Genomic DNA, 23,424 nt, shown 5'->3' with positions numbered 1-23,424 from the left:
AAAGTTAAAGGGAAAATACGATTTTTTACTTATGGTTTAAATATGTTCATTATGACATAATATATATATTCACAAAGTTTTATCGCTATATGTGCAGTAATAAAGGAGAAATTCAATATCTAATGAAAAAATATTAACTACTTCCTGTAGGTCGTGACGTTTTCTCCTGGTTTTTGCATGCCGGGATTTAAAATACAATCATTAAAAGTCTTGGTTTTTAATCATATTTTAACGTAATCGTAAGCGCGCCGATGACTTATGCTTTATCTAATAACCATTCGATAATAAGAAGATAAAACGCACATACATTCAATTGTACATATTCATGAGATAAATTTTCTATGTTAAACGTATATATTCGAATTATTTTTGTAGACAACACAAAAAGTTATAACTTTATATTTAATTAATGTATTTTCGGACTGATAAGGTGAATAAAGTAAAGTACAATAATCTGTAAAGACAATATGTTGGTGTACTCTTATTGACCTTTTACTATCTCTGCTATGACTTGGTTGATACGATGTGTGTATTCACGGTTCTGTGGCAATACTCGTAGATGGCTTGTTGAAAGGTAAATTGTTATTTGCACTTCGGTATTTAACCACGCCTCTCGGGCACACATTGCCAGGTGTGACTGTCTATTCGGATCAGTGAATTATAAGACAAGGGAGCATTCAATACACATATTTAAAATATATATTCAAGTTGGTGACAAATAAAAATTGATCGCCGTGGAATTATTTAATTATGTTTGGTGCTATTATTTATTTGAATTCAAATAAGTTAATTTACTAAGAAACACACAATTTTCGGTTAAAGACGGGAAGCTTAATTCATATGTCCGATTGAAATGATTTACACCTTTTGTCCTTGTTTGATGTCTAATAAAAAGGAGAACTTAGAAATTAAAATTAGCTTTACCAAAGTGTTGTTTTTTGTCTTTATTGAGCAAATAAATGAATGAGAACAATTAAATTTAGACTTTTTAAAAGCCACGTACAAAGTAATAACTGGAACTCACTGAAGATAACTCTACCGAAGCGGAATATAATATGAACGAATAAAGAAAAAAAAATTGTACTTGAGAAGTTTAAAAAAAAATGACAGCAAATTTAAGGTCTTCTTGGTATGGAATCGAAAAATTACGAATAGATATTCTTTATCAAGTGTGAAAAACGTCAACCAAATTTAATCATAATCGGGGACATCCTTATTAAAATAGTCTTCGTCTCACAACGTATAATACTTTTAAATAACTATTTGACCAAAGATGTTTAAAAACAAAAGACAACGAATTTAATGTCATCTTTCCCTATTTTTTAATGTAATTATAAGTCTGTTCAACTGGCAAGAATACCCCTAAAGCGGACAAATATCTGACAAGCAGTTTATTCTTTAAATTTTCTGTCATTGAATATCAAGAAAGAAAGAAATCCCGAAAATGATTTGAAACTTTAATACTCAATAGCTTTCCTAGAAAATATTCACATCCCTCGGGGATTATTAGTGTACGTCCAGTTGCATATGTCGGAACAATTGTGGTGATGACGAATTTCTTTCTTTATTCGAGAACAATCTAATTGATATATAAATCGGTGATTTTACTATGTTCATAACTTCGATGAACCAAAGCAAGTTATACACTGCTAATTTTGCATAGGTACTTTTTCTGTACAAAAAATCTGTAGTACTGGAAAGTTACTTTTAAAATATAGTACTTTTTTAGTACTTTAAATTTATTGTAATATTTAGGTACCTGTTTTTTACAGTACTTGATTTGTACTTTAAATTTTAAGAACTCAATTTGTACTTTAATTGTGTGGTACTAAATGTGTACCTCAAATATTAGGTACTCATTTTGTACCTTTATTTTGAAGTGCTTGATATGTACTTAAATTTTAAGTAAAAATCAAGTACTAAAAAAAACAGGTACCTAAATATTACAATAAATTTAAAGTACTAAAAAAGTACTATATTTTAAAAGTAATTTTCCAGTACCACAGATTTTTTGTACAGAAAAAAGTACCTATGCAAAAATAGCAGTGTAGGAAGCGATTTTTACGGCATTGTCATTTCTTTTCTCTAGGAAAAGTCTTGAGAGATATCTGCACCACGTTGTTTTATGAACCTTTAGTACATGTATGCCCTGCTGACTGCAAATTTTGGGGTCGATTAGACTTGTAGTTTCAGAGTATAACTGATAACAAGGATGTGGATTTTTTTTTCAGAAGAGATGTAAGAACAATATTGAAATTCAATTCTTCTTGAATAATTGATCATAGGTCTTTCCTTCCATATTGTTTTAATGAAACTGTCATAAATAAACGGTCATACATATTGATTGATTGCTTGGTTGGTTGGTTGGTTGGTTGGTTGGTTTGTGTATTAATTAAACACTTGGGATAGGGTCTCTTGAAGCAAACGGAAAAAACTGAGATCTTGGACCCCGTATTGAACACACGAGACGGAAACATGCACTGATTATTTGATTGATTGATTGGTTGGTTGGTTGGTTGGTTAGTTGGTTGGTTGGTTAAACATGTTGATTGGTTGATTAAACACGTTGGTTGGTTGGTTAAACACGTTGGATAGTGTTTCTTGAAACAATCGAGAAAGAAACAAATGAGATCTTGGACTCCATATTAAACACATGAGACGGAAACATGCACTGATTGATTGATTGATTGGTTGGCTAAACATGTTGATTGGCTGATTAAACATGTTGGTTGGTTGATTAAACATGTTGGTTGGTTGATTAAACATGTTGGTTGGTTGATTAAACACGTTGGTTGGTTGGTTAAACACGTTGGGTAGTGTTTCTTCAAACAAGCGAGAAAGAAACAAATGAGATCGTGGACTCCATATTAAACACATGAGACGGAAACATGCACTGATTGATTGATTGATAGGTTGGCTAAACATGTTGATTGGTTGATTAAACATGTTGGTTGGTTGATTAAACACGTTGGATAGTGTTTCTTGAAACAAGCGAGAAAGAAACAAGTGAGATCGTGGACTCCATATTAAACACGTGAGACGGAAACATGCACTGATTGATTGATTGATTGATTGATTGATTGGTTGGCTAAACATGTTGATTGGTTGATTAAACATGTTGGTTGGTTGATTAAACATGTTGGTTGGTTGATTAAACACGTTGGTTGGTTGGTTAAACACGTTTGATAGTGTTTCTTGAAACAAGCGAGAAAGAAACAAATGAGATCGTGGACTCCATATTAAACACATGAGACGGAAACATGCACTGATTGATTGATTGATTGGTTGGTTGGCTAAACATGTTGGTTGGTTGATTAAACACGTTGGTTGGTTGGTTAAACACGTTTGATAGTGTTTCTTGAAACCAGCGAGAAAGAAACAAATGAGATCGTGGACTCCATATTAAACACATGAGACGGAAACATGCACTGATTGATTGATTGATTGGTTGGTTGGCTAAACATGTTGATTGGTTGATTAAACACGTTGGTTGGTTGGTTAAACACGTTGTTAAAATGATACACAACATCAGTACGCACTTATTTTTGGGGCCATGCAGTGATTTAAAAGTAAATTCTAAATTAACATGAATGTTAATTATCAAAAATCAAATTTTAATATTTCTGATACATTATTTGCAATAAACTACAGCTCTAAACACACTCTTGTTGTTGTTCTGTATCGAACTAAGACATTGGTGCAACTGAACCAAACAAATTTGTAACCATTCAGCTATTGCTAGTTATGATTTAAAAAAATGAAAGTGAAAGAATAACCAATATCGATCTTTTGACTTAGCCTATCGTTTCTGAACACATTAGGTTATTATTTGATGCAAATTGTGCATCCTTATTTCAATTTATTGATTTAATTTTCACGACTTATAAGCCAAAATGCAGACATCCGTCATTGTCCTTTTTTGCTATGGTATCTTTTTGTATTCTTGTCTTTCGTTTCTGTTAATGGGCTTTGTCTGTTTGCTTTGTCATATGTATTGATAAAGATTATAACACAAAGTTAAGGTTCTACTTACGTCAAAATATAGGACACTTCATAAATATATAAACTTTGCTTGTATGTATCAACCTATAATGAATACAGTCAAAAACTATGAGAACATATGTTCATTTAAACATACTTAACATAAACACACATTATAAATTGTAAATAAACTTGAAATTGTTACGTTGTGGCCAAACAGGTTCTTGGGGTGAACACTAAATTTTCAAAAAAATCTGGAGGCCTGCTAGACGACTTAATTTGTTTAGAATTGGTATGGACGAATACTGTTATATATAACAAGCTCATGTTGATGTTCCATAAAATGTATTGATTTTCGAGTTTCAGTCAATTTCATGTATCTAAGTGAACGAATATCGAAGGTACAATACAGAAGTTGTACAAATATACCATTAAAACATATGTATGTGACAAATCAACATGAGCTTGCCTTGCATTACATGTAACAGTATTCGTCCATACCAATTTTAAGCAAATTACGTCGTCTCGCAGGCCTATAGATTTTTTTGAAAATTTGGTGTTCACCCCAAAAACCGGTTTGGCCACAACGTAACAATTTCAAGTTTATTTACAATTTACATAGTGTGTATATGTTAAGTATGTTTAAATGAACATATGTTCTTATAGTTTTTGACTTTATTCATTATAGGTTGACAAATACAGGCAAATAAAATTGAGAATGGAAATGGGGAATGTGTCAAAGAGACAACAACCCGACCAAATAAAAAACAACAGCAGAAGGTCACCAACAGGTCTTCAATGTAGCGAGAAATTCCCGCACCCGGAGGCGTCCTTCAGCTGGCCCCTAAACAAATATATAATAGTTCAGTGATAATGAAAGCCATACTAATTTCCAAATTTTACACAAGAAACTAATATAAAAATAATACAAGACTAACAAAGGCCAGAGGCTCCTGACTTGGGACAGGCGCAAAAATGCGGCGGGGTTAAACATGTTTGTGAGATCTCAACCCTCCCCCTATACCTCTAACCAATGTAGAAAAATAAACGCATAACAATACGCACATTAAAATTCAGTTCAAGAGAAGTCCGAGTCTGATGTCAGAAGATGTAACCAAAGAAAATAAACAAAATGACAATAATACATAAATAACGACAGACTACTAGCAGTTAACTGACATGCCAGCTCCAGACTTCAATTAAACTGACTGAAAGATTATGATTTCATCATATGAACATCAGGCACAATCCTTCCCGTTAGGGGTTTAGTATCATACCATCATAACATATATGAGAAGAACATAACCATAAGAAAAGTTTAGATGTTTATGAAGTGTCCTATATTTTGACTTCAGTGGAACCTTAACTGATGTACACCTTTTTCGTTATACTTCTAAATCGTATGTCTGTTTGTTTTGTTCGCACATCGTAGTCTAAATTATGTAATTTCATTCGACTGTTAGACAAGTTAGAGGTTTAGCTAGCTATGAAACCAGGTTTAATCAACTACAGGAAAATATAAGAACCAAGTCAGGAATATGATAGTTGATATTAATTCGTTTGATGCGTTTAAGTTTTGTATTTTCCCATTTGATCATGGACTTTTCGTATTGAACTTTCCTCGGATTACGGAATATTTGTAAATAATATCATAAAAAACATCTAAATTTTAACAATACATATTTACGTGTAGCCTTTTAAAAAGTCTACATTCTAAGTATTACACGCAGATCAGTTAACCGGAAATATACAAATTCTTGGTAACGTTAGGTTATATTTAAACTTTAAGAACACTTTAGTAAACTCAACTTAGGTACCAGAATTGAAATTTTATATTTTGATATTCAATATTTTATATTTTATATTTTATATTTTAATATTTGATATTTTAATATTTTAATATTTGATGTTTTAACATAAAATCTAAAGAATACGCAGCACGAACCCAAAAAATTGTACAGCAGTTACATTTCTTGATATTTGTATTTTATCATCCCTTCATTGTGTGTTGTCATCTTGTCAATTTTTGGATTCTTGTCTTCCATGTTCTTTTTTGACTATAGATTGTCTGCATGTCATTGTGTTTTTTTCTAGATTTAATTAGGTTTTATCTGTTTATTCTGAAAGAAATTGTAATTTAATGTTGACCTTTGTACCTCAGAATTTTTAACATCCGTATCTATTATATCTGTTTGTTTTTCTCACAAATTGTTGTCAATATCATAAAATATTTTGTAACTGCTATACAAGTGATAGGTTTAGCCTGTCATGATAAAGGGTTAATCCACCATTTTCTACATAAGGAAATGACTGTACGTAGTCAGAAGTATGACAGTTGTTATTCAATTGTATGCGATATTCGAACTTTTCTACTTTACATTTGTTATCTGTTAAGGAACTTTCTGTTTCGGATTTTCATTGAAGTTCGATGTTTTCGGTATTTTACTTAAACATCAGACTATTAAGATATATGTGTTTAAAAAAAGCAGACAAATATCAAAAAATTAATACAGGTTAGTTGAATATGTAATTATACAAATCCATATTTAAAGAACCTTTTCCTTTACCTATATTGATAGACTTAGACTGTTTTGCATTCCACCGTTTATAACGTTATGAATATGATTGGACTTGTATTGATAATAAAAAAAGTTTTGTATATATGATTACGTCGGCTCCACGCAATACTCGTCTTTATTTGATTTTGATATATGTGAATGCATGGTTTTCAAAAGGTGTGATATTACAAAATGAAAGCCATCCAATTGCTTTCAAGGGGACATTCGTGGGTTCTTGTAAATTAAAAAAAAACTAATACTAATAGTGTATTCTTACTATGAAACATGCGTTATCTTGTCTAGTGTAGCCTCGACATGTCAATCAACTTTTATTATTTATCGTTCTAGGAAGCGTTTGTTTTTCAATTAGTTCAAATATATCAAAAAGTATAGCTAACAAGTTTCCAACAGCTATGCGACTAATAGTTATCAAAGGTACCAGTATAATAATTTGATACGCCAAACGTGCATTTCGTCTACATAAAACTGTTTAGTGACGCTCAAATTAAAATAGGTTCAAAGCCACACAAGTACAAAGATAAAGAGCATTATTGGCCCAAAATTCCTAAGTGAGCATGTGTACTTGGCGAATTTGGAGAAATTGTGTTGTTATTGTTCATAAATAAACAGCTTTTAGTCGAATTTCCGTCAATTGGGTAGTCACTCTTGTTTCTAGATTTATAAAAAAAAAAAAGTAAAAGTGGTATGATTGCCAATGAGACAACACTTCTCAAGAGACAAAATGACACAAATAATATTCGGAATAAGTTATTTATACAATAACCAAGTCTCTTATAAGAACACAAATAACTCACATGTTCAAACTATAAGGTTTTCAATTTTTTTACGCAAATCAAAGTATTGCAAATTTTCTGATTTTCTGATTTTTATTCATATAATGTAGATTTGCAGGGTTGTGCTAATTCAGTCGAGTAATCATTTTCAAATCGCGTAATGTTTTGTAACTACAGCATGTAAACATTTAAATCACGTAACTGTTTAGGTAATATGATTTATAGGTTTACACTAATTGTTGTGTCAGTCCGTCCATAATAGAGTGGTGTTAAACCTTTGTTAATGCTTAACGTCGAAAAGTAAATAAAACACTTACCTGGTATCAGTGGCAATTGTTCAGTTTACTTCAATTAAGATGATAAATAATAATTGAAGTTAATACATCCCATTGTTACATGTGTTAATGTGTTCCTTGTTTAAACCTTAAGAGCGAGTTACACATGGATAGTTTAAATGGCAGGTTCTTAAATTTATTCGAATGTTGTTTCGGTTGCATGCATTGGAAAAGACTATAAATAGCAAAGTCATGTGATGTTTTATGTTGACCGATAAAACAATTCGATTAACTTTGATTTTCAAATTTTAATAGATATAGGAAGATGTGGTGTGAGTGCCAATGAGACAACTCTCCATCCAAATAACAATTTAAAAATTAAACCATTATAGGTTAAAGTACGGCCTTCAACACGGAGCCTTGGCTCACACGGAACAACAAGCTATAAAGGGCTCCAAAATTACTAGTGTAAAACCATTCAAACGGGACAACCAACGGTCTAATCTATATAAACAAAACGAGAAACGAGAAACACGAATATATTACATAAACAAACGACAACCACTGTACATCAGATTCCTGACTTAGGACAGGTGCAACCATTTGCAGCGGGATTAAACGTTTTAATGGTATGTTTCTGCACCAAGTCAAAATAGGACAGTTGTTATTTATTCGATTGATGTGTTTGAGCTTTCAATTTGCCATTTGATAAGGGTATCACCAGCCCAGTAGTCAGCACTTCGGTGTTGACATGAATATCAATTATATGGTCATTTTCATAAATTTTCCGTTTACAAAACTTTGAATTTTTTGAAAAACTAAGGATTTTCTTACGCCCAGGAGTAGGTTACCTTAGCCGTATTTGGCACAACTTTTTGGAATTTTGGGTCCTCAATGCTCTTCATCTTTGTATTTGTTTGACTTTTCAATTGTTTTGATCTGAGCGTCACCGATGAGTCTTATGTAGACGAAACGCGCGTCTGGCGTATTAAATTATAATCCTGGTACCTTTGATAACTATTAGGGACTCTCCGTTTTTGAGTTTTCTTCGGCGTTCAGTATTCTTGTGATTTTACTTTTTACAAATTAAATATGTTAATACTATGTTATCAGAGATCTGTGGTTGTGTGCTCTTGAACTAGTGATGGTTATGCAGTTACTTTAATGTAGTTCATTGTATAACTATAAAAAAAAAGAAGATGTGGTATGATTGCCAATGAGATAACTATCCACAAAAGACTAAAATGACACAGACAACTATAGGTAACAGTACGGCCTTCAACAATGAGCAAAGCCAATACCAGCATAGTCAGCTATAAAAGGCCCCGATATGGTTCTGCTTACCCAAAACTGTACGTGTTTTGTCATCAATAATGGGGTATTTATTTTAAAATTAAATATAAAGTGACGTACGTTACGTTTAGAATCATATGTGCCATTACGCTATTTGTATCTACATACCGATTGAAGATTGTGTAGAATTTACAATAAGTAAACAAAATAAAACAAGTAAAGAAAGTACAAAAAGTTATGATCAAACTCGTTTTTCGAAAACATTTACGACCAAAGAACAAAACACAGCATAATAAGAATATTGACCAACAAATACTCAACCAAATTACAACGTGATCCTGACATATATGCAGAACCTGCTCCATTAAGGGAATTGGTCGTGTTGCTTATGTAAATGCCATCCCGGTGAAAAAGTCTAATTTGGTTGGTAACACTCGCGGAAAAGAAGACGGCGTTATAGTAATGATAGTTACAGCACATCAGTTTTATTTCAACATTTCATAACGCTCAACCTTCTCGTGATGAAGTGTATAAAATGTTCGGGAATATGATTCTATTTCACCACTTCGAATTCCGTGTTTAATAGATTACTTGTTAGCTGTCAATCGTTTACAAGGAAGTTTTGACACGAAATGCATGCTCTAGTTATCGTATCAACTTTTATAAATTAAAAAGCTTAAAATATCTTTTTGTCGTAAAGTCTTATTCTCAACCGATCCTCATTTATATGTGATGAAGTAAATGCATATATGAGACAGACTTTAAATGATCTATTATAGTAGTTTTCAACAAATTATTTTAAATACTATTATGAACCAGTTGCCATGGAACATGATTTACGGTGTGCATAATAATGATAGTTGTCCACAGTATCAAGTTATACATGTTATATTGCTATATTGATCGACTGTTATATAAGACTTAATATGCTACATGGAAAATAATTTTTAACACACTTACAAATTTATGATTTCAAAATCGACTCAGAACCATCTTGTCAACACTGCAGTCTATTTTTATTGGAAATTATTTATTTCAATTCAGAATGTTCAAAAGATATGCGCACCAAAACATTAGTGTTAACAATGATTGAATTGACTTGGTCAAGTGATGACCTATTCTCGTTTGTTTAGGTAAAGTGCTAAAGTAAGTAATAACTAAAGTAATTTTTCGACAAATATGACTGCCATTTGGAAATAAATATGCTCATTAAATGACCGATATCATATTCTTTTTTTTTGTATGACGAAGACGTTTTACAGATGTTATTCGTCCAGAATGGAAAAAAAGATAGCAATAGGTCTACTTTTTTGTGTATTACATTTGTTGAAGGTCTATATGTCTGTCTGACAGCTTCTGTCCAGAGTTTTGGTGCTGCTTTTATTAAAACTTTTTTTCATATTTAAGACTATAAACATAAAGTCAATTGTCAGTAAAGTATAAGAGGCATGTAAACGAGAGCTCTTTTGTTTTGAGTATATAATGACTCATATAGCAGTTTTTCATAACATGGATACATACAAGACAATAATGATGACAATTTATGAGACATACGTTAAGTACAATTTTGTTGTGGTTAAAATCAATAGATTGTACGTCAAAAAAAAAAGAATTTTGATATTCCCTTTACCATTAACACAATACTGTCTTACCATTCAATACCGATTTAAATGGAAATGTTTAGACAATATTCTTTTATCCTCCCACTATCATTTACCATACGTTGTTGGTATTAGCAGTTTGACATTCATCATAAGTGTTTGCACGATTCTTCTCTGAAACTTTTAAAATAGAACCTTGGTTTTAATCTGGATTTATTTATCTGATTGTAATATTCATCAAATAACTGAAAATGAAAAGTAACGTCTGCTTGTCAATCAAAAATTAAATATCGGTTATGTCTCGGGAGGGGTGGTCCTTTCCTATATATACAGGTGTACATAGGCGTGTCGCTAGTATAAGTACCTTGTATAGGTAATTTTTTGAAATTTCAGATATATCAATGGAGGTAATGTTCAAGAAACCAGGTGGAAACTGATTTGTTAATGGTTCATACAAGTTCATCTTCTGATAAGATGTATGTAAAAACTATGTTCTCATCTTTTCATCTGATAATTTAATTCACTGATACATTTAAAAATATGTCATGATAGTTTGAAAATAAAAATGAATTTGTTATGATTTTCTGATGAAATAAATGAATGGGTTGCATGCATATACTTAAATGTGTTGTTGGAAATCATGGATACTATCAACTTTATCATTAATATCTCAAAAAATGTATCTCTGTTGGGTGACTAGATGTATATTTAAGAAAATAAAGGAATAATGCATTTTTGTCTTTGTCTTTTTCCCCCTAGAATTTCTGTGACGGACCAACCACATCAATTGTGCCATTGTTAAATATTATTTTGTAGAGCTTCATATAGCAAAGCAAAATAACAAAAATAACAAACTCCGAGGAAAATTCTATAAACGGAAAGGCAGAATGTGAGGGTACCAAAATTGCTTTCGATAGTTTTTCGCCTACGTTTTTTTGTTATTATCTGGACAAAATTTTCCATTCTATGTTTATTTTGCAGATGAATCCTCATTCGTTATAAAATCCAATCAATTTCATTTTGAATTCACATTAAAACCTACAAAACCAGATGCTCTGCAGGGCGCAGCTTTATACGACCGCAGAGGTTGAACCCTGAATGGTTGGGGCAAGTATGGACACAACATTCAAGCTGGATACAGCTCTAAATTTGGATTGTGATTAAATAGTTGACACAGCATAGGTTTCTGACACAGAATGAATGTGGTCTAATGACCTTAAAAATTTTGTTTTGCCTAAGAGCAATTCACTATGCTGTTGAATATTAATCCTCTCAAAAAAAAAATTGTAGAATTTTTTTTATATTTATGAAATTTCAAATGAGAAAAATTGACCCCATTTTTTTTTCACATCCCCCTATCCTTTATTCCAAAACTGATCTCAATTCAAATTTTAATGGAGTTTGCAACAATAAATACTCATTTAAATACATCATAAAATATCAAAATGTAAAAATGTGCTTGTTATCACTGAATGGTAAAGATTAGATCCTGGTTTGGACCAACTTGAAAACTGGGCCCATAATCAAAAATCTAAGTACATGTTTGGATTCAGCATATCAAAGAACCCCAAGAATTCATTTTTTGTTAAAATCAAACTAAGTTTAATTTTGGACCCTTTGAATTTAATGTAGACCAATTTGAAAACAGGACCAAAAATTAAGAACCTACATACACTGTTAGATTTGGCACATCAAAGAACCCCATTTATTCAATTTTTGATGAAATCAAACAAAGTTTGATTTTGGACCCTAATTTGGACCAACTTGAAAACTGGGCCAATAATACAAAATCTAAGTACTTTTTTAGATTCAGCATATCAAAGAACCCCAAGGATTCAATTTTTGTCAAAATCAAACAAAGTTAAATTTTGGACCCTTTGGACCTTAATGTAGACCAATTTGAAAACGAGACCAAAAATTAAAAATCTACATACACAGTTAGATTCGGCATATCAAAGAACCCCAATTATTCAATTTTTGATGAAATCAAACAAAGTTTAATTTTGGACCCTTTGGGCCCCTTATTCCTAAACTGTTAGGACCAAAACTCCCAAAAGCAATACCAACCTTCCTTTTATTGTCATAAACCTTGTGTTTGAATTTTATAGATTTCTATTTACTTATATTAAAGTTATGGTGCTAAAACCAAAAAAAAATGCTTATTTGGACCCCTTTTTGGCCCCTAATTCCTAAACTATAAGGACCAAAACTCCCAAAATCAATACCAATCTTCCTTTTGTGGTCATACACCTTCTGATTTAATTTCATAGATTTCCATTCACTTATACTAAAGTTATGGTGCAAAAAAGTTGATTCAACTACTATTCTATACAAAGAAAGATAACTCCAATTGATTTCTAATTACTTAAAAACCAAGAAAAATGCTTCCTTTTGTGGTTATAAACCTTGTGTCAAAATTTCATAGATTTCTATTTACTTAAACTAAAGTTACTGTGCGAAAAAAAAGAATATGCTTATTTGGGCCCTATTTGGCCTCTTATTCCTAAAATGTTGGGATCAAAACTCCCAAATCAATCCCAACCTTCCTTTTGTGGTCATAAACCTTGTGTTAAAATTTCATAGATTTCTATTCACTTTTACTAAAGTTAGAGTGCGAAAACTAAAAGTATTCGGACGACGACGACGACGACGACACAGACGACGACGCCAACGTGATAGCAATATATGACGAAAATTTTTCAAATTTTGCGGTCGTATAAAAATGGTTTGAATTGACCTCGAAACGATCTATGATTTGGTAATGAGGAGTACCCAATTGCAGCCATGCTTCAAATCACGTCCATAAATATCGAAAACTAAATAAATGATGTTTTGTTTTATTTTTTTCAACTTTTTAAGAACAATTTCACAATAGTCTATGCTTAATTTTGGGTTTTTTAGAAGGATGCCTGCAACATATTGTATTTGCTCAATTTTTACCTTTTTATGGACGACGCTTGGTGCCGTTTTCGTTCATTTGACTTTTCAAGTAAACACTCCATCGATTGATATAAACTGTGAACGTTTTGTGAATATTTAATTATATCTACATATTTGAAAAACAAGCATAATTTTAAACAAATGATTATATTCCTGACTTAGTACAAGCAATTCTTATGTAGGTATGTAACTGTTCCTAAGCCGGTGTGTTTGTCATATATAACTGCCATTTCTAATTTCAATTGTCAAGATGCAATCCCGACATGTTTTTCATGAATGTGACCTACCGAATTAGACTTATCTCCGAGGTTGTTCTTACAATTAAATTGCACTATTATGAGTTCAAATATATAGAAAAAAATAACAGGTTCAAGCTTTAATACACAGCCATATATAATCTCGCATGTGAGTAAAATGTGTAGCGTGGTTGTCTATATAAAATAACCAATGTCTTATTTTCTTCGTCTGATCGACTTTGTTTCAATTATTTACAGTTCGTATGAACTCAGAACTAATAAAGGTAGGCACACAGCCAATAGCTACGAATTGTTTATTGTATGTTATTCTATCCAAATACATGACTACCTATTTGTCTGTTATACACAACGATATTTCCATTTCATTGTGTATTGCCGGTGCATGTCGTGCAGATGGTTTTATCTGAAATGACAAACAATACATCAGGACGTAGCAGGCTGTGAACCAATTGATATTTTTAGCATTGTTGTCAATAGTATCTGTTTAAAAAATCTTGTTTAAACAAGACAAAATAAGGTGTAGCAAAACACAAAGGTCTTCATTCTGGGTATGACATGCAGATCAGTTAACAAGAAATAGGAAATATACAAATTCTTGGTAACGTTAGGTTATATTTAAATATTTAGGTTAAGGTTAAACTACACTTGAACGCGATTTTAACTGTATGCATTGAAGTAGAACTTGTTTTCATTTACAATTTACCTGCTTGAAGTCAACCAAATGATACAAATTTACTCATACATTTGAATCAAATTTAATTATACGGCAGTTACAATCCTTATGCTATAAACATGATAAAGTTGCACTAGTTTCGCATACTTTATTTTGCCTTTTTTACTTTTTTGGATTCGAGCGTCACTGATGAGTCTTTTGTAGACGAAACGAGCGTCTGGCGTATATACTAAGTTTAGTTCTGGTATCTATGATGAGTTTATATACCGTATATATAACTGTGATAAGATCTGAGGAAAACAGAATATTCGTATCTACAACATGATTTATACATTCCACTTTTGTATTTTTTTGGTCAGTGTAATTTTTGTGTTTTTGTTTTTCATTTTTACTTGTTTACTTGTTTATAGAGTGTCTACATGCCATATAGTATTTCTTTGTCGACATCATTATATGGTAGTTTATCATAGGGAAGATGTATTCAGACTTTTAAACTTTAACGTTTGTTTATGAACTTTTCCTTTTGAATTTTCCTCGAAGTTCGGTATTTTAGTTATTTTACTATTTTTCATAAAACAGCAGATTATTAAGAAATAAATTTCAGAAAAAAGACACATATCAAATAAATAATACAGGTTAGTTGAATATGTAATTATACAAATCCATATTTTTACTTTCCTATATTGGTGGACCGAGATGGTTTTGTACTCATAGTTTATTACGTTTTTGATATGATCGGCCTTTAAAGATAATGGTTGTGTATGTGGTAAGAGTTTTGTGTATATGATCACGTCAGCTCCACATAATACTCGTTTGGGTTTTCCTAACATATGTGAATGTATGGTTTTCAATTGCATTGGTATTACAAAATGAAGGTGTTTTTTTTTTATTTATCAAAATAAATTCATCGAATTGTTTTCAAATGGAATTTGATAACTTTCTTACAAGGTTCCTGTGTATCAGTTACATCTTATAGACCCATGTTTGAAAAATGACAATATAGAGGAAAATACAGTAGATGCAGGTTAATTCTATTTCGGTACCAAATTTGCTTGAAATCTTGATGAAAATTGACATTTTGGACAATTTGTCTCTGTTGTGTCGTAGTTTGGTACGTTTCCCTCAGTTAAAAATCCGGCTTTGTTTTTTTCTCTATCGATTGATGAATTTTGAACAGCGGTATACTCCGAAGCTTTTCGATCATGTATTCAGAATTGCATTCGTAAACTATGATACAATAAGCAAAAGAGTTACTAACCCTTTCAAGGATCCGGACATCATTTACCAAAGTTGAAATTTTACAAAATCACAAATCTTTCCTTCATCAAACATCCAACATAAAAAAAAACGAAGAAAATTTACCGTCATTATACAGGGTACTAAAACCTCATCAAATGTTCGACTAAACATTTTTCCAAAGTACTGACTACTATTCTTTCTACAGTTAAAGATGGGCTTCAAAAATATTGTGATGAGATATATTCTACCAGTGGTGTTAACCAGGTGTTTTTTCTAAACAAATCGAAGATCTACTGCTTAATCTTCGATCACAATTCCGGCAATTTTGCAGTAACATACAGATTTTTCTTTTTTCTACGCTTTACACTACTATTCCCCATGCTGAGTTGAAAGATCGACTTTTCCATTTCATGAAATAGAGCCTTTTCAATACAAATGGGAATCGAAGATAAAAAATTCTTGTTTTGGGTTACAAAAATGCATATTTCGTGAAGAACAACACTGAATCTACCAAAACAACATACTGAATATGATACTGTCAAAATGCGGGACTTTATGATCGTCAATATATATGTTGATTTTTGAGGATTTATATTTCAACAGACAGTCGGTATTCCAACTAATTGTGCACCCCTACTGGCTGATTTGTTTTAGTACTCGTATGAAGCAGAATTCCTCAAAACCTACTGAATGACAAAAAGAAAAAATAGCTTGCTAAATTCTTGAAGTTTATTTTCCGATATATTGATAATGTCCTTTCATTGACTAACCCATATTTTAGCCAATACTTACATCTCATATATCCCAGTGAACTGGAGATTAATTGGATACTACTGATACTAGAAAGACTGATTCATACCTTGATTTTTCCTCAATATTCTACATATGGACGACTTCACACGAGAATCTAATAAACGTGACGATTTCAACTTCCCAATTATCAATTTCCAATTTCTCAGCATTCCTGTGGTGTTTATATATCTCAATTGATACGTTATTTTCGTGCAGCATGTTCACACTATACGGACTTCATATACAGGAGTATTCTCCTTACGCAGAAACTGCTCCAACAAAGTTATGAGAGGACAGACTGTTTTGCTGAGTGTGAATTGGTCAATTTAATTTAAACGATACATTTGGTTTACAGTTTGATAAGAAACACAGACATAGCTAGATAATACAATTAATTAACTAAATAGACATGTTACGAAAAGGTATATTCACGACGCTGAGGTTGACAAATTACACTTTAAATGTGGGAACTGTTTCACAACACCAAAGAGATTACCTGTGTATATATCGGATTTCATTTAAAAACTGCATTGATCCTTTCGCAGGCAATTCCGTACGGAACAAATATTCAATAACATTTATACGATAAAAAATATAAGATATAGATATTAATAATTCCCATTATATTTTTAAGAAACTATAATAATACTGCAAAAAATGGGGGGACGTTCATGTAAATGCAGTAAATTTGAGGGGCAACGGAGACACGGGGCACATACGTGTGTGAATTCTTTGGCGAGCCCTTTATATATCTTGCAAATAATCTTAAGTATTATAATCTGTTGTATAACTACTCGTGAATATATATGTAAAGATCATTTTTATTTAGTTTAAAAAAACAAACACTCAAGCCTCGGTCACACATTACCGAATAGCTCGAACGGACGACTAAACGGATAATAAAAAGTTATCCGTTGACAAAATTTTTATCCGTTGTGAGTCCGTTGGTGAACTAACGGACATGTAACGAATGCCTAACGGACAAACAAAGGGACATTGAACGTACGTGAAACGGATACGTACCGGACAGAACGGACGTCGAACGTACATCCAACGGACGAGTACCGTCCGGATAAAACGGACACCTAACGGAAGCGTAACGGATAAAACGGATGAACAAAATATTCTGAAAATTAAAGGCAATAAACCATCTAAAAATTAAAGGCAATAAACTATGAAAAATTTCAATTGGCATTTGTCCGTTTTACATCCGGTAGGCATCCGTTTTATCCGTTATCCTTCCGTTAATGTCCGTTTCACATCCGTTTTATCCGTTAGGCGTCCGGTAGACGTCCGTTTGTGAATTGGTCTACCGGATCTCCAACGGATGCATAACGGACACGTAACGGATACAAAACGGACGAGTACCGTACAAAACGGACGCCTAACGGACGTTCAACGGACATTTTATCCGTTGGACGTCCGTTCAAAGTTTTGAACATGCTCAAAACTTTCCACCGGACAGAACGGTCGTCAACGGATAAATTGGACGTTTAACGGACGCCTAACGGATATGGACGGACGTCTAACGGATAAGAACGGACGTCTAACGGACATGAACGGATTGAAAAAAAAGTTATCCGTTAGGCGTCCGTTCGAGCTATCCGATAAGGTGTGACCGAGGCTTTATGCTTGTATGTATTTTGATCCACTTGTTTGCCACCTAAATTTTTATCTAACGGGGTCTGTTTTAAAACAACTAAAACACGATTTCAACTTGAGGCATTTCTCACTATATAGTTTAAGAAAATTTTCGCCCGGTCATATAGCTTCGAAGGCATGTATTTTCTTTCTTTATTTCCTTCAAACTTTGTCTCAATTTCAAAAGTGACAGCTCATTTTATATTTTTTGTATAATATTTTTTGTGATTGATTGCTGCTTCCTTAACGTTCATTGGCAAATATTTCATGTATGTTCAGAACGAGAAGAGGTTTATGTGAAATATGACTCGCTACTCATCGGTTTAACAATCCTGCAGAGTTTCAAAGGCATTGCATAATGACTTATTAGATATAGGCAGATGTGGTGTGAGTGCCAATGAGACAACTCTCCATCCAAATAACAATTTAAAAAAGTAAACCATAATAGGTCAATGTACGGCCTTCAACACGGATCCTTGGCTCACACCGAATAATAAGCTATAAAAGGCCCCAAAATTTCTAGTGTTAAACCATTAAGTTTGCATTTACATCTTAAAACCACCTTGTGCAGATATCTTGTATTTCATAAATTCCTGAAACATTTGTGGAAACTCGCCAACCGTTTCATAAGAAAATGAGAATATGAAAAAAGTGACACCGATGACCAATGGGTCTTCCCTGCTAGGAGTTTTTTAAAAAGAAATATGTATTTTTTTAATAAAATCTGTTGGATGGGTACCTATTGCTACCCTACGGAGGTACCAGGTTTTTTTTCCAGGGAGATAGGGGGACTAGGATTAAATTTGAAATAGGCAGGACGGGAGTTTTGAGTTGAAAAAGGCAGAATGAGTTACTTGGCAAAAAAATCCTAAAACTTAACTTGCTTACTATGTATAATATATGATAATCAATCTAGATTTGGATGAACTTGTATAACCCTCAGCCCCCCCCCCCCCTTTCTAGACCACCCACTCACAAGCGCGTACACCTTGTATGTCTCATGCAAGGTTTTAGCCAGCAATGATATCACAAAAGCAATTGTCGTTTAAGATGTTACATACATAATGATGTTCTAGGTAAATGTAGATCTAATTTAAATTAACCAAGACGCACAGGATTTAAATTTTATCTGTTTAAATCTATAATCAATGTTTTGACACCGTCCCCAAATTAAAGTGTAATTTGTCAACCTCAGCGTCGAGAATATACCTTTTCGTAACATGTCTATTAATTTGTAGGATCCTTTACTATAGATAATTTAGCTGATCTGTAACAATAACATCTTCATGCCTTATATATCATGTACCATGGCCACATGGCCAGCGAAAGCTCTTTATTTGAGAGCCCAGGTGGTCGTGTGGTCTAGCGGGACGGCTGCAGTGCAGGCGATTTGGTATCACGATATCACAGTAGCATGGGTTCGAACCCCGGCGAGGGAAGAACCAAAAATTTGCGAAAGCAAATTTACAGATCTAACATTGTTGGGTTGATGTTTATACGAGTTGTATATATATATACATACAACTCGCACATATATCAGTCTAAATATTTGCACAACGGTACTGATATAAGGTGTTATTAAACGAAAATGTTGTTATTAAATCGTGTTGACAAATATTTCGGCTCAACAAATGGCCTTCTTCTGTGTCACAAGTTTTAACAAAACTCAGTATATATATATAAATATATATTTAACTTTGATTGTACATGGCAAAATAGACAAAGAAAGAATCGGGAGAAATTTTTGTTGTCCTCCATCCAGATGGAATCAATAGAAATAAATAATTAAATTTACAGTCTAGTGTTTATATTATGATATTCAGGATTTTGGATTGAAATCAATCGACTAAAACGTAAATGTATTATCACTGATCTATGTTTACACCTTATACATTATATATCAGTATTGTTAAATCTGCTATATAGATGACGTTCTTTCACTAAACAATTCAAAATTTGGTGACTATGTGGATCGCATCTATCCCATCGAATTGGAGATAAAGGATACTACATATACAGTTAAGTCGGCTTCATATCTTGACTTACATCTAGAAATTGAAAATGAAGGTCGATTGAAGACAAAACTTTACGACAAAAGAGATGATTTCAGCTTTCCAATTGTGAACTTTCCATTTCTAAGTAGCAACATTCCAGCAGCACTTGCATACGGGGTATATCTCCCAATTGATACGATATTCCCGTGCTTGCATTTCCTATAATGATTTTCTTGATAGAGGGTTACTGCTCACAAGGAAGCTATTAAACCAAGAGTTCCAAATGGTGAAGTTGAAATCATCCCTTCGTAAATTTTACGGACGCCATCACGAGTTGGTTGACCGTTATGGAATAACCGTTTCACAAATGATATCGGATATGTTCCGTACGTCGTAACTGCAATCCCCTTCCCTTTCATGAATTTGACCTATCGAATTTGACTATTTACCGGATTTGTAATCACATAAGCAACACGACGGGTGTCGCATGTGGAGCAGGATCTGCTTACCCTTCCGGAGCACCTGAGATCACCCCTAGTTTTTGGTGGTGTTCGTGTTGTTTATTCTTTAGTTTTCTATGTTGTGTCATGTGTGCTATTGTTTTTCTATTTGTCTTTTTCATTTTTAGCCATGGCGTTGTCAGTTTGTTTTAGATTTATGAGTTTGACTGTCCCTTTGGTATCTCTCGTCCCTCTTAAAACTTATGTCACCAAAGAAGGCCATTTGTTGAGCCGAAATATTTGCAATTTTTGTATAATTTAGATCATCTGTTCAGTTTTTCCATCTTTGTACGATGATATTCAGCACTTTTTAGTGTTTTGTTTTCCATCTATTTATCGGTATTGTAACACAATCTTTCAGACTCGTATATATTTAACTTTAATATAGATCATAAATTATTTATAACAATTTAAACAAACACACTTAATCTAACATGACAGTATGTCTCGTTTTGAAATAAAGTCGGAAATCTGTTTGTCTATAACATGTGTTCATAAAATATAAAAATCATTCGAAACGTTAAGATATACATAAATGATCATCTTTCATCAGAACTAAACAATTTAAAACAGCAATGATTTATTGATGAACATGTATTTTATTCATATGGTTATTTTACAAAGTGAAATCACCATGGGCAAAAATAATTCGGTTCAGATCTTTAGAACAAAATTGGGCAGTGATTTCCCTGATTGTTTTCAAGAACTGCCAAAAAAACTAATTGAGTATCTGAACTTTTCAGCGGAACAACCCCATCTGGTAGTTAACTTGTTCCAGAACTGTCAATAAGCTATCTAAGTACGTGAATGTTGAATAGTAACAATACAGGTGAAATATGTGCGAGGAGTTCCAGAAATGTCTAAATGTACCTAAATTTATGTTTGACAACAAAGCTGTCACGTGCAGCCATTATTGGGTCACTTTATTTGACGGTTTATAGAGTTATTTGAAATCCTCTCCAGGAAGAATTACGAGTTCGCCTGTATTACAATCAAAATGAAGATGAAATCAGTCTGAAGGCTCAAGAATCCACGAAAAAACGGGTCATAATGACATTTTCAGAATTCAAGCGCTATTTCACGACCGGGTGAGGGGTGAAATTCTGGGGTGTCACCCACAGGATACGGGTCAGTTGTCAGGAATGACCTACACTTCTGAAACCTGGAATGGAACAATAAAGGATAGTATTGAACCAGATGTAGAAAAAAGGGGCGAAAGATACAAGAGGAACAGTCAAACTCATAAATCGAAAATAAACTTACAACGCCTGGCTAAAAATGAAAAAAGACAAACAGACAAATACATGAAATAATAATACACAAGAGTCAACATAGAAAACTAAAGACTGAGAAACACAAACCACACCAAACACTGTGGGTGTAGAGTTAATGAACGGCCTGTAACCTTCTAATCTGAACCCAGGAATGAAACAATAAAGGATGTAAGTGAACCAGGTGTAGATTAAATGAACATTCTGTAATCTCTCTTCCTGGAATGGAACAATGAAGACTTGAAGAATGAACTGCCTGTAACCTACAATTCTGAACCCTGGAATGGAACGATAACGACTTGTAGTGAACCAGGTTTGTTGTTAATAATCTACCTGAGTATCTGAATACTGGTCAGCAACAAAAAAAGGTTGGTATTAAAACAAGTATAAGGTGTTTCAGGACCGCCAAGCACCTACAGTATAACACACAAAACACTATTCTACCACATAAACATCAACAGTACAATTTCACTGCAATATGTCGGAAAATATGCTGTATAACTTGATTTATTTGAACCACTAGTATAGTTAAAGTAGTTCAGGGGTATAGAAAAAAATAACTGAATTTTCTTATACTTTGTGAAATTTAACTTTGAAGTATTGTAAATGAAAAAATGCAAAACCGGCCATCTACGAGATATTTTGACCTCTGAAAATGAGTGCAAATAGGTTATATGTTTTTTTTGTTTTTGACCATGGATTTATGAGTTTTGAACAGCGGTATACTACTGTTGCGTTTATTTATATGGAAATATAGGGAAAATGGACAAAAAACACTTTGATTGAATTTTCAAATCAAAATAAATGACAGAAGTTGCTCATTATTTCAAACTGTAAAACTTGTTGTCTCTATTTTATAAAATTGAAATAAAATTTGGCGGTCACCGGTCATCCAAGAGATGTTTTGACCTCTGAAAATGAGTGCAAATAGGCTAAATATAGGGAAAACAGACATAAAATCTTTTTGGTTGAATTTTCAGAGCAAAATAAGTGACAGAAGCACTGGTTGTCAAAACAGTGGGGATTCTTACCCTTTTTGACTGGTTTGCCACATTATGTCTCTGTTTAATGCTACATGTACATGCTCAAATTGGCTTTCTTTTTTCAAGTTAAACATAAATTCATTGTCTATAAAATAAGAATTTTTTATACCAAATAACATAATGCTATAAACGATATGCATGTAGGGAAAAATATAACTTTTATTGTACAAGATTACTGAAAAGTGAACTATACTATAGTAAAACATGTACAGTTAAATGTATAACTTCGTCAATTTTGATTTATTCTTCAAAGTGAATACAATCATGACGAACATTTGAATACGACTGCAAAATTTTTGCGGTCATATATTGGTATCACGTCATCGTCAGTGTCTTCCGAAGACGGATGGTTTCCGGATAATAACTTAAGTATTAGTGAATATAAATCAATAAAATTTTAACACAATGTTAATAACAACAAACAGAAGCTTGGGATTGATTTTGGGGGTTATGGTCCCTCAGATTTAGGAATTAGGGGTCCAAAACAAGCATTTATCTAGTGTCAGTACAAGTTGTGTATAGGTATTTCAATTATTCTGAAATTGTACCACAATGTTTAATATCATAAGTAG

Source organism: Mytilus edulis, chromosome 6, assembly GCF_963676685.1.
Source record: "Mytilus edulis chromosome 6, xbMytEdul2.2, whole genome shotgun sequence".
Lineage (NCBI taxonomy): Eukaryota > Metazoa > Mollusca > Bivalvia > Mytilida > Mytilidae > Mytilus > Mytilus edulis.
The sequence above is the reverse complement of the archived record's forward strand: the minus strand, read 5'-3'. Positions refer to the sequence as shown.